At 55.3% G+C, this 12829-nt stretch overlaps 1 long non-coding RNA gene across 4 annotated transcripts in view; it reads right to left on the reverse strand.

Moving 5' to 3' along the window:
- The window catches only part of LOC111812418, a 16000-nt gene extending 6250 nt beyond the window's left edge, over positions 1–9750 (reverse strand). For 2 of the 4 annotated variants that reach the window (XR_002817926.1, XR_002817927.1), the window contains exons 1-2: positions 9718–9750; positions 7066–7154 (exon numbers count right to left, since the gene is read on the reverse strand). This is a non-coding gene — a long non-coding RNA (uncharacterized LOC111812418). Of the gene's footprint in view, positions 1–1066; positions 1104–5562; positions 5748–7065; positions 7155–9717 lie in introns of those variants that run through there. The other 2 variants (XR_002817925.1, XR_002817928.1) reach the window with 2 other exon arrangements.
- Between the last annotated feature and the right edge of the window lie 3079 nt (positions 9751–12829).

Genomic DNA, 12829 nt, shown 5'->3' on the forward strand with positions numbered 1-12829 from the left:
CCACTTTCCTCAAACTCCTGCCCTTTAGAGTGCATTCTACCCCAAATTCTTACCCTCTATAGCATAGTTTACCTCCTTTCCTCCTTCTTTTCCTCCTTCCCTGCCTATAAGCTTCTGCTCCTCAGATTTTTCCTTTTCAGCATCTAGAAGCTCCCAGTCCCTATAAAATGAGTGCATGTACATAAAAGCTCTAAAGACAAGAGACACTTGCTCCCTCTAACCAGACATGGAAACAATTGAGAGGATTTCTCTATGACATTTAGCAGTCTCACTAGATAATCTCTTAGGCTAATAATCTCAGGTCATATTGAGAGAAGGTGTGACTAAAACTGGCTGAAATGAGGCATGACAAGGTTCTGAAACACATGTACAGAACCATTCCCAAAGTCATGCATGTAAACATTTCACAAGGACTCAAGCAGGTTTTCTTATTTATTTATATTAATTTTATTGAGAAACAAGTAACAATGAAACAGTTTCAAAAACAATTATTAGGACAGTTTCAACAATACATTGCATATTGTTGATCAGGTGGGTAGCAAAGCATTCTTGAGCCCTTCAGTCGGACTGGAAATCATATCCGTCCTTGAAGTCACTTGCCCGGGCCACACAGCTCCTGACCAATAAGGGTTGGCCTGGAACACAGGTGTTTCTGGTGGCCAGGTGCTTGGTCCCCAGGCGGGGAACCCCAGGCCCCTGCCTGGAGCTCGGGTTCCACCTGAGAGTCCCCTGGCTCACCCTGCTCCTCCTCTGGTTAAATATTAATCCACAGCCCCAACAGGAGATGAATATTTTATCTCATCTATTTATTACTTGTTTATCTTTGGCCTCTGTTCATCCTGAGTTGTTCCTCCTGAGTTCGCTCTGTGCCTAAGCCTTGTTGTGCGCACGGCTCGCCCAGACCAGCAACTGTGGCCTGAACTCGCAGAAGGTGGAGCTGCCATTCACAGGCACACACACACACGCACGCAAGCACGCACGCACGCACGCACACACGCACAGCATCTTACCGCACAAGGCACGTCTGTAATCCCAGCACTCTGGAACGCTGAGGGAGGGGGATCACAAGTTCAGGCCCAGAGCTTGGGGAATTTAGCAAGATCCTGTCTCAAAATAAAATTAAAAGAAAGGGCTGAGGCTGGAGCTCTGTGAGAAGGCACTGGGTTCTGTCCAGAGTATTCAAAACAAGGGCTGGCCAGATAATTCCACGGACCAAAGAGTGTGCTTAGTCAGGCGCAGGGACTGGGGTTCGATTCCCCGGTGTGCGATGCCAGCCCCACTCCCAGGGCATGCTGAGACTGGGCATGGTGGCGCACACCTGTAATCCCAGCACTTGGGAGGCTGAAAACGAGGATCACTGTGAGTCCGATCTGTGTAGTGAGACCCTGTAGACCCTGTACTAAATACAGAAAAACAAAACAAAACACAGTTTGGCTTCTATTCATAGATGTAAGCAGTGTCACTTGGAAATCAGGGTGGAGCTATCAGCTTTCAGCAAGGGCTGCCTGTGGCCCAGTACAGAGCAAGTGATCAAGAAATCGGGCCACAAGGGGCCGGGGAGATGGCTCAGTAGAATAAGCACTTCCCTGGCAAGCGGAAGGGCCTGAGTTCAATCCTCGGTTCTGCAAAAAAAAAAAAAAGAAAAAAGAAAGAAAGAAAAAAGAAATCGCCATGTTACCATGATCACTGTGGTTTGCCTGCCTCTCCAGAGCCTCTTCACCTTGAAGATGAACAGCTTTACTCTCCAAAGACTAAGTAAATGAGGCCAGCGATCTGTCAAGGGATGGCTGTACCCACAACCAATAAGGGAGAGCATCCCATTGGCGAGACAAACATGCCAGTATTCTATTGGTCATACAAATGACTTGGGTGGCCAATCAAATACTAAGGAAATGACTACTGCTGCCAGTGCTAGGTCATAAAAAGTACTGTGGCTTCAGTTTTTTTTTTTTTTTCTCTCTGTATTTTTCACTCTGGGCCCAGCCAGCTGCCATCGTGGGAAGAAACTCAAGCAGAAGTCTATGTGGCAAGGGACACAGCCCCTGAGCATGACCTCTGGGGAGCGCGTCTGCCACCCCCAGTCCAGTCTTCAGATGAATGTAACCACAGTGACATCTTGACTGCAACCTCGAGAGACTCCACGGGCTAGGCCTTGCCAGGGGACCAAATCAGCAGGTCTTTTCGTATTTAGTGTGGGGGGCGGTCCACAGGGTCTCGCTACACAGATCGGACTTGTAGTGATTCTCCTGTTTTCATCTTCCCAAGCGCTGGGATTACAGGGTTGTGCCACCAGGCCCAGTCTCAATCACCGTCTCAGCGCGCCCTGGGGGTGGGGCTGGCATGGCAGGCCAGGATCAAACTTCTGACCCCTGTATCTGCCTAGGCAGGTGTTTTAATCTGCTGAGCTATCTGGCCAGCCCTGTTTTTTGTTTTGTTTTGGTTTGGTTTTTTTGAGGCAGGTTCTAAGGATGTAGTTTAGGCTGGCCTCCAACTCACAGTGATCCTCCTGCCTCAGCCTCTCGAGTGCCAGGATTATAGGCGTGTGCTATGAAGCCCAGAGTTAGGCTCTTAGCCTAGCGTTTCTCAGAAGGATTTGATTGTGGAACTCTGATGTCATAGCCGCATGGAACTGTGGGACACACAGCCAAAGTGACACTGTAGCTCATTCCTACCTAGAGTGAAAACTACTGTGCCCCATGGAAACCCCCAGATGCAGCCTAGTGTGCAGCATGGGACAGTTGGCTTTAGACAGACAGATGGCTGGGTGCCCAGGATGGGATCCTCTCGACTCCTTTCCAGTTGATGGCTGGCTCGTCCTCATCTACCTCCATCTCACAATCAGGGATCCCAGTGGACCCAAGATGGCCCAGAATCAGGGTGTTCCCATAGGTGCTCAGCCATGTGGGGGCCACTGCCTGAGTTGTGCTCTCCACAGTGCCAGTGCTCAGTAGTGTCATGCAGGATTCGCTGGCTCACAGGCCCCAGGCAACCCCGAGGTCCCCAAGGCCCCTGAGCACCAGGGCCGCAGGGCCTCCATTTCTTGGAGGGAAAGCAACTTGAGTCTTAAGATGGGACCATGAGAAAACAGCACCAGACACAGGGAACTTTTTAAGATCAAATCCATTCATTTCGGGAAAGAAAGGCAGTATGGAGAAAGCACACTCTTCAGGCCCCAGGGGCTGCGTGGGCATGGGGACAGGAATCTCTGCATGCTAGATGGCAGGGGCCCTTTTCTGTGTTAAGGACCTAATTTTCCCCTCACCTCGCTTGCCTTTCCCAGTGTGGCTGTGCTGGGGCCAGACTCTCTATGACCAGAGCCCCGTATGAGGCCCTGGGGAGAGGTCATGCAGGCAGGAGAGGAAGCCGCGACCTGAATGGAGGTGACGGTAACAATAAAATCACCCAGCTCCTCCAGAGCACTTGGCCTCTGCAGAGGTGATGGCAGCAGGGAGAGGGTTCAGAGAGCGGAAGTCAGCTACCCACGGACACACAGCTGTAAGGACAGAATCAGGGTGTCCCCACAGGTGCTCGACACTCCCTGAACACCTGCCATGTGAGGACATCTGGGTGGGAAGCAGAAGTGGCCAGGAGGATTGTCAAAGAGCTGCACCCCCAGCCGCCTGGGTCAGCGCAGTGGTTCCCAATATGGGGTTCCTGGGGACACCCTCAAGACCCCTTGATGGGTGAACGGAGGCCTACAGGCAATAAAATCAAGAGAGTTCTCCGCTGGGTCTGGGCGGAATGAAGAGTTAGACAGGAATTTGACTTCCTGCAGGAGGGGCACTGAATCCTCCAGGCAGTGGCATCTGCCAGCTCATCTGCTCTCTTCATTTTGTTTGCAGAGCTGGGGATGGAGCCCAGAACCGCCTCCTGCAGGCATGCGCTCTGCCACCAGGCCACAGCCCGTCCCTGGCATTCCGTGTGGACACAGGATCTTGCTGAACCACCCAGGCTGGCCTCAGACTTCTGATCCTCCTGCTCCAGCCTCCCGAGTAGCTGGGATTAGAGGCAAATGCCACAGGGCCTGGTGTGTCTCTCCTTTAAAATGAGGACGTAGTTCAGTGTTAGAGTGCTTACCTAACACCAGAGGTCCTGGGTTCCATCCCCAGCGATGCAGAGGAGAGGAGAAGAAGGGGAGGGGGAGGAAGAGGAAGGGGGAGGGGGATTCCAGGGCCCCCCACCCCCACTCACTCTGCTGGCCACAGAGGCAGCCAGAGGCCAGGAACACCAGGCTGGAGGTTCTGGCTGCCCTGAGAGGCCAGGACAGGAAGAGCCCGCATGCACCCCTGGTCCTCTCTGCTCACCCCCTCACAGGCTGTCTGTCCTTGGGGTGATGCAGGCGCCTGTTCAGTTTTGTGGAGAAGCCAGACCACCAGCTGGAAACACTGGAATTTCTTGTAGGAACCGGCAGGAGTGGCAGGGCAGTGAGGCAGGGGTGTGGCTCTGGGGCTGGCAGCCGTATACTCTGCTCCCCTTCTGGTCTGCCCACGTCTGGGTGCTCGAGACCTCTGCTCTCTCCAAGCCAGCTGGCCACAGCCCACCCTCGCACAAGCACAGGACATGAGGGGGAGGTGCTGAGGTCTGATGTGACCCTGCCCATGGGCTGACATCATGACTGACCCTAGAGCCCACGACACTGAACATGTGCCTTCTCCATCCTGGACTCAAAGTCACCTCTGAACACATGATCGGGCCACAGTGGCTTCTCACAAGTAACTCTCAAGTGTCTGAGCATGATGTGACCTGGCCCAGACGCTCCCTCCCCTTAGAGGTGGTGCAGGAACCCACCCCCACTGGGCATCCCGTGCAGCTTCAGGGGGACTGCTGGGAGGCACACAAGACAGGCCGCCCAGGCTGCAGCTGAGGACCTATGTTCTACAGGGCCCTTCCGCCATCCCTCAGGGCTGCACCACCATGCCCCAGGCTGCCCATCACCGACAGGCGCCTCTCCTAGGGGAGGTGAGCGTCTCCAGGGCAGGAGCCATGCCTGGTTCCTAGCTGTGTCCGAAAGCTTGCCCTGTGCCTCGCAGGCAGACCAGGATCTGAGAGCATCGCTGGGCCAAGCTCGGGGCCCCAGTCTGCTCTCCTCCTCACTGCAGACCCCAGCAGCTGTGTCAGTGCTCTGGGGCTGGTCAGGCTGCCCTGGGACCCAGAAGGCCACCTGGGAAGGTGCAGAGCTGCTATCACACACACCTGGCTGCAGCAGGTGCGTCACTGTCTGGACTGGACTGAGTGCCACGCCAAGCATGTGGCAGGCACTGCGGTGCTATTTGGTGTTTGGACAGACTTTTAAATTAATCATTATTATCATCATTATCATCATTATTATTGAATACTGGAGATTAAATCCAGGGCCTTCACACTGAGCTGCAAGCCCAGGCTTTTTTTTTTTTTTTTTTTTTTTAAGAATTTTTATTTGGAAATAGGTTCTTTTTTTTTTTTTTTTGCGGAACCAGGGATTGAACTCAGACCCTTGCACTTGCTAGGGAAGCACTTATTCCGCTGAGCCATCTCCCCGGCCCCTTGGAGGTTCTTGCTAAAGTTGCCAAAGCTGTGCTTGAACTTGCAGTCCTGCCTCAGCCTGTCAGGATGCTGGAATTGCAGGCTGCACCACCCGGCCCAGCTCAGGCAGTTAAAAAATCAACATTAAATTAGGTGTGTTGGTGCGCGCCTGCAGTCCGAGCGGTCAAGAGGCCCACATAGGAGGGTCACAAAGTCGAGGGCAGCCTGCGGAACTTAGCAAGATCCTGTTTCAAAAAATAAAAAACAAAAAACCCAGTCCAGAGCAGCTCTGTGATCCCAGCACGCTGGGAGGCTGAAGCAGGAGGACCGAAAGTTGAAGCCCAGGGGCTGCGGCAATAGCACAGCAGTCTAAGCACCTGCCTGGAAAGCGCAAGGACCCAGGTTCGATCCCTGGTGCTGCATGCCTTGCTGCCCCAGAACCCCAGGTGTGCCGTGCTAGCCACCAAAACTGTGCATGGTGGGTCACTCCTGTAATCCCAGCACTGAGGAGGCTGAGACAGGAAGATCGCTGAGTCTGAGCTGTGTACGAGACCCTGTACTAAATAAATATATAAATAAATTTTAAAATGAAGAAAAAAAGAAAGTTGAAGCCCAGCCCAAGACCCTATCTCAAAAATAAGCAAATAAATAAATAAATAAGCATGGGGATGTAACTCAGGAAAGAGCATGGATCTGATTCCTAACACCTCAGACCACACAAGCAAACAAACAAATCAACATTAAACATAAGGATAAGCATGGAGTATTATTAGTGGAAAATGAGATTAGCTCTCTTTAAAAGAAAGACCCTTTCATGGGGCGTGGTGGCACATGCCTGTAATCCCAGCACTGGGGGGCTGGCGGGGTGGCGGGGGGGGGCTGAGGCAGGAGGATCATTGAGAGTTCAAGACTATTCTGGGGCACAGAGTGAGCTCAAGGCCAGTCTGAACTGCACAGGGAGATCCTGTCTCAAAAAGACAAAATGAAATAACTAAGGCCCAGAGGCCCTGCCCTCATTCCAGGCCAGGCCCAGCCATGGAGCTGGTCCTTCCCCACACACAGGGGATCTCAAAACCAAAAGGTGCTCGCTAGGTCCCGATGAGCCGCAGAATCCACGGACCAGAAATGAACGGACACTGCTGAGGACTCAGGACACCAAGCCATCCCTAAGCCCCTGGTGTGGGATGCACCAGGCCCTGGGCAGCAGCGGCAGCCATGTGCTCAAGAGCGATGTCAACGCAACCCACAGACCTCATCGAGGACGGTGCTCCAGGCAGAGCCTACCAGCTAGTGACTGCATGGCTGAGTCTGCACGAGGATGCTCTGCGAAGTCCATACGGTGATGTCACCCGGCGACCCGGTGATGTCACACAGCTCAGAGCATCTCTCTATGGGGGCGACACTCTCCAGCTCTGCCAAACCCACAGCAGCTTGTGCCCAAGACCTGGTGCAGGAGCCACGCTCAGAGACGCCCGCTGAGGTTCCGACAGTCATGGCCACGTGGTAAAGCTGCCTTTTGATCACCAGGTCTCTGGCTTCGTGAGGACATCTGCTACCACTCACCTGTGCCCCACAAGAGGGATCCCACCCGGGACAGCAGCAGGTGTTGGGGGCATCCAGGAGCGACCAGTACAGGCGAACACACAGCAAGGCTGCACACACCACAATCAGTGGTCACAGTAAGAGCCATGGGGACAAAAAAGATGGAAAATCTGAATCAGGTCACACAATAAAAGCAAAATCGGATGGGTCCAGAAGGGAAGCGTGAACTTCTGCATAACTGAGCTACCCCTAGTCGGTTTCCAGCAAGGTCCCAGGCAAGCAAGGGGGTAGCCGCCAAGCTGTGGCCCGCTTCACTATTTGTGTAGAAGGCTTTGGGGGAGCAAGACTCACTCCGGGGCTTTGGGAGATGGGAACCAAAACTTGGGTGAGAGCTAGGCGTGATGACACCTATAATCCCAGTACCCTGAGGCTGGCCACAGGAAGATCGCTTTGCGCTCAAGGCCAGCCTGGGTTTCAGAGTGAGTTCAAAACCAGCCTGACCTGCATAGTGAGACCCTATTTTAGAATACAAAACAAAACAAAAAATTGCACAAGGGGCTGGTGAGATGGCTCAGTGGTCTAAAGCACCTACTTAGAACAAACTAAGCTAAACAAAGCACAGGGACCGCGGTTCAATCCCCCAGCACCACATGCCAGCCAGCCCCGCCCCCTGGTGAGCTGAGCTGGCCACACACACAAAAATAAATAAATAAATAAATATTTAAAAAAAAAATTGCACAAGGCAAACCTGCCTGACCCCAGTCTCTTCCTCTGAAGTGCTCAGGGTTGGTGTGTGCCGCTGGGACAGTGCAAGGCAAAGACTAGAGGAGGACCTCGCCTGGCTCACTGCCTCCCAAGAGAGGACAATGATGTCCTCATTGACCAGCTCCAAGGACACACAACCTGTGAAGGGGGCTCTCTGGGGCTGGTAGGGGCGCAGGGTGGCACCCACGCCATGGCCAAGGCCAGGGTGAGTGCTCAGCTGGTGGGAGTTGCTTCTGTCACCACCACTGCCATTGTTAGTGGACACCCTGAAGCCACCAGAGGCCATGTCGGCTCCAAAGGAAACGTGCTCAACTCCCAGAAATCATGGAGCAGCCTCAGTATAAATAACGCCTGAAACCTCAAAAAGGCACCTAGCAGGGTACTTGGCCACCAAGCACAACACCCCCAAGCCAGCTCCCTCCCTCTTCCCACCCTTACAGAGCTGGGCTGGATGCTGGCCCTGCCCTGGTAGGCCAAGGGTGGGCTTCTGCAACCCCCTGGCCTGCCTGGGCCCCAGCGCTGGACAGCAGCCCTCCGACCCCATCCTGCTCAAAGCCAGTCAGACCCTGCAGCTCCTTAGGAGGGGACACTAGGGGCAGCCACTCACTGCTGTCCTGCCACTGCCTCTCCTCCATGTGCGAGACACAAGGCAATGTCCTCTGGGTGTCACTGCTCAAAGCATGTGCTGGAAAGAGAGAGCTCCCCCAAATGAGGCTGTGAACCAGACCCATGCGGACCCTGACCTTGTGGAGCTCACAGTCTTGAGTACAAGGCAGACAATCAAGGCCGGAGCACACAGGTCGGAAACCCAGAGGAACAGAGTGTGGTGGCTCACACCTGTCATCCCAGTACTTAGGAAGCTGAGGCAGGAGGATAGCTTGAGTTCGAGGCCAGCCTGGGGTACACAGTGAGCTTAAGGCCAGCCTGGACTGTGGAGTGAAACCTTGTCTCAAAAACAAAACAAAACGCAGAAGCGTGGAAGAGGCCCTGCTGGGCTCCCAGGAGAAGGAGCTTTGGCAGGAAGGGTTAGCAAGAAGGAAAGGAAGGCATTCCAGGCGGAGGCCACAGCCAGGGCAAGGCCTTGGAGGGCAGAAAGAAGGAGATGCAGAAGCAGCCGCAAGCCCCCTGCAGCTCCCTGCCACCTCGGAGTCCCAGGCCACCTGAGGGAGGGCAGGAGCTCCTCCTCCCAGTGCGCATGTGCCAGGATCAGCTAGGGACAGCACAGCAACTCCTGGCTGCTGCAGAGCTCGGCTGGCCTGGGCCTGGCTAGGGCGGGGGAATCAAGGTGCAACACTGGGTCGGAAGCAGCCCAGCACCTTGGGGTGTTAGCTGGGCCCTGCACTCCCATTTTGCAGAAAAAGAAACTGAGGTTTCACGAACGCCCACCATCCCTCCAGTCCTGCACTTCTGATTCTCTCTGGGGACTTAGGACAGGCCTGAGGCCTCCTCCCCAGGAGAGGGTGCAGGAAACAGCCAGGAAAGGGGTGACTCCGGGTGAAGGAAGGAGGGGCCCCGGCCAGCCGAGTTGCTAAGACACCAGGCGGAGAAAGACGGAGGAATGTGGGTGGGGACAGGGAGGACCTCAGGGACCAGGCTGTCTGAGAGGCCCAGGGGCCCGGGGGTCCCCCCTCCCCCAGGTGGCCCTCAACTTCCCGGAAGACAACACCTGCAGCTGGGCGGGTGCTGGGCCGCCGCCCCCTCGGGCCGCCCAATCAGAGGCGCTCCCGGTCTGATGGCGGAGGCTGCCGGGCCAGGGCTCCAGGGTCTTCCCGGGGGAGCCCCCGGGCCTGACCCAGCCTCAGCACCCCTGTCTCCCCCCCGTCCACACCCCCAGCCTCATTAACACCGACGCCCATGGTCCTCCCCTCGTTTTCCGGTGGCTCCAGAATTTAAAGGTTAAATCCTAACCTCGTCTCAGCGGTTCTCCCGGCTTTGCTACCCAGCGCCAGTGGCTGGTAATTATATGCATCTCCGAGCAGCCAATCAGCTGTCAGACTGACAGATACTGATCTTTTCGTTTTATTTTTAGCTCTGTGCTTCCCCCTCTAGTTGCAAAAAAAAATTCTGTTTGTTCTGCGTGCTGCTGCCGGCTCTCATCTCCACCAGCCAGGCGGGAGCGGGCAGCCAGAGGGGCTGTAGCCCAGAAAGGGGGGACATAACGAGCTCCCCAGTCCTCCCCAAGCGGTGCCCTGCGCTGCCCGGTGCAGCCCCCCTGGGAAAGGGGGGAGGTTGGAAGCTGCGGGCTGCAGGCAGAGGGGCGCCCTTGAGACAGCAGCTGCCCTTGGCCTTGGGGACAGCAAGCCCTACCCGCGCTGGAGGCTGGGAGAGACACAGAGATCTCTCGAGAGAAGAGGAGCCAGGCTGAGGATGGGGGGCACGTGCCCGCTTGTTCTGGGACTCTCACCCCGGAGTGGACAGAAAGGGGTGCAGCAGCCACCACAGGGGGGCTCACAGAGGGTCCAGCCCAGGGCTACAGGCCAGGCACTTGGCTGCTGCACCACCCCAGTGCACACACGCCCACCCCAGGCACTGCTCCTCTGCCCTTGGGAGTCTGATGGGGTCATTCTGGAGGGTCCTGTGGCTTCCTTCAGCCTGGCAGGTGGAGGCCCAGCTCAGACAGCTCAGAAGGGAGCGAAGCCGCCGAGAGAAGTGATACAAAGCCAGCGTTGCCTCCCATCCTGGCCTTGGACAAAGCAAAGTTCCCCTGATCCCCACAGCCTGGCTCCCTTCCTCACAGCCCCAGAATGAAGGGAAGTAAGGTTCCTCAAGGCCCTGGGAGACCAAAAATCACATCCTTTCTGCTCTGCCCTGGGGCTGGGGGCGGAGTGTGGCTTAAGGGTTGAGGCTTTGAGGCACACTGGGTCTAGGTTCAAGCCCCCGGGCTGCTACTGACTGCTGTGGGACCCCAGTGACTGGCTTGAGCTATAGGGTCCCAATCTCAGTTCCACTCCCTGACTTCCAGGGCGGCTCCGGGGAGTGGTGCTGTGGCCTGGGAGCAGGTGAGATCAGCGCCTCCGCTTGGCAGAAGGATGGGGAAACTGAGGTCCCTGTGACTCCTAATTGGCAGAACTGGGACTAGACCTTCCCTCCCTCTTTGGCTTCCTTCTCTCTCACACCACAGATGGCTCACGGAGAAAAAAGTGAAGGGAGTACGCAGAGAAGGGAATTCGGAGACCCAGCGAGATGGAGGGAGGCAGAAGCACTGTGATCAATTACTTGGGCTATAAATTTCTGCAGTTTTGCAAAGTGAGCACACAACCTCGGAGATGTGGAGCTCGCTGGGGAGGCTGAGCAGAAGCCCGGCCAAGCATTTGCTGAGAACAGAGTGGAGGGAGATGACTCCGGGCTGAGGCTGCAAAGGGGTGGGGTTTGCCTTCCTGTGCCCCCACCCACCCTGTCCCAGCTGGGCAGAACAGCCAGGCAGCCAAAGCCCCAGCTGCTCCAATGCCCCTGCCTGACTGAATCCAGGCACAGCTGCCCGGTGGCTCTGTGACCTCAGCGGGCCCATCTGTAGAATGGGGCAGTGACAACATCTCTGCAGGGGCAGGGAAATCTGGGACGCGAGCGGCTTAGTGGGAGACCCTGCACGAACCCAGCGTTGCTGTTATATCCGGAAGATGACCAAGGGCTGGCTGGTCTGGTAGCTGGTATCTGAGAGACAGATTTAGTTATTTAAAGGGTGTGTGTGTGTGTGTGTGTGTGTGTGTGTGTGTGTGTGTGTAAGCAATTTCCCAGGGGAATGTGATGATCATTAACCTGAATGAGTCTCCAACAAAAGGGGAAGACCCAGGATGCATTTCTAGCTGGCGAACGAGGTCAACGCTGGGCAGCCTGGGTCCAACCCTGGCCTCCCTGGCCTGAAGCCTGGCTACAGATCACACTGAAAACGAGCTTTAGGCAGAGGCCACCCTGCAGCTGGAATCCGGGTGCCCAGACCAGTGATGCTCTGGGAAGAACCTGGAAGCGCCTCCTCTCAGACTGCAAGAGCCCAGCACCTGTGTGCAGTCAGCAGGGGAACCAGGCTAGGCTTTGCCCTCAGGGAGCTGTGTGTCAGTTCGGAAAAAATGCAGCCGAGGTGACCCTGAGCCCCTGTCATTTGACCCAGGACAACTGGCCAAATTCATGCATGATCTCAACTCTGCACAAGCTCGAGGCACCGAGGAAAGTGGGGTGGGTCCTTGAAGGCATGAGGAAAGGCCCAAATCCCTAAGAGTCAAGGCCCTGAAGGTGTCTTGGGGTGCAGGGACCAGAGGTAGACACTTTTCTAGATTTGGAACCTCCAGGCCAAAGGCAGAGGGGCAGTTTGCAAGCTTCTAGAGTATCTAAGATGGATTTGTTCTCTGACAAAAAGAGCGTTCCCTGGGGCTGGGGTGATAGCTCAGTGGTCTCAGCACCTGCCCTGTGCTGCTTGCCATGGGGTCCAGGCGCGCCTTGCCAGCCGTGGTGGCATATGCCTGTAACCCCAGTGCTGGGGAGGCTGGTACAGGAGGATCACTATGAGTCTGAGCTGCGTAGTGAGACCCTGTACGAAATTAAAAAAAAAAAAGAACCTTCCCTGGATGGATGGTATTAGTCACAGGGATGTACAAAGAGCCTCAAATTGGTATGCATTTCTTTTTCCCACTATGGTCTACTGTAGACTGGTAGGAGAAGGGGCAAGGTCCTCTACCACTTGGTCATTCAGGGGCACGGTTGCTTTTGCTCTGTGGCACTGTCACCCACCTTGTCCTCCTTTGCAATAATCAGGTAGAAAGGAAAGAGCATGCAAAGGGTAAGTGGATGTTTCTGGACCAGACCAAGGGGGCAGGGGAGGGACACAGCTTTCCAGTTCACAGCCCATTGGCTAGGACTTGATCATGTGACCTCACCTAACTGCAAGGCAAGCTGGAAAATGCAGTCCAGCCACCTGCCCAAGAGGACAATTGTGACCCAGGGTTTGGTGAACACAAAGCCATCACAGCCACAAATGCTGTCCTCTCGGGGTGGTGTCAAAGCACCCCAAGCACCCGTGTCAGGCACA

The sequence above is a fragment of the Octodon degus genome, unplaced genomic scaffold (assembly GCF_000260255.1).
Source record: "Octodon degus isolate 3935 unplaced genomic scaffold, OctDeg1.0 scaffold00123, whole genome shotgun sequence".
Taxonomy (NCBI): Eukaryota; Metazoa; Chordata; class Mammalia; order Rodentia; family Octodontidae; genus Octodon; species Octodon degus.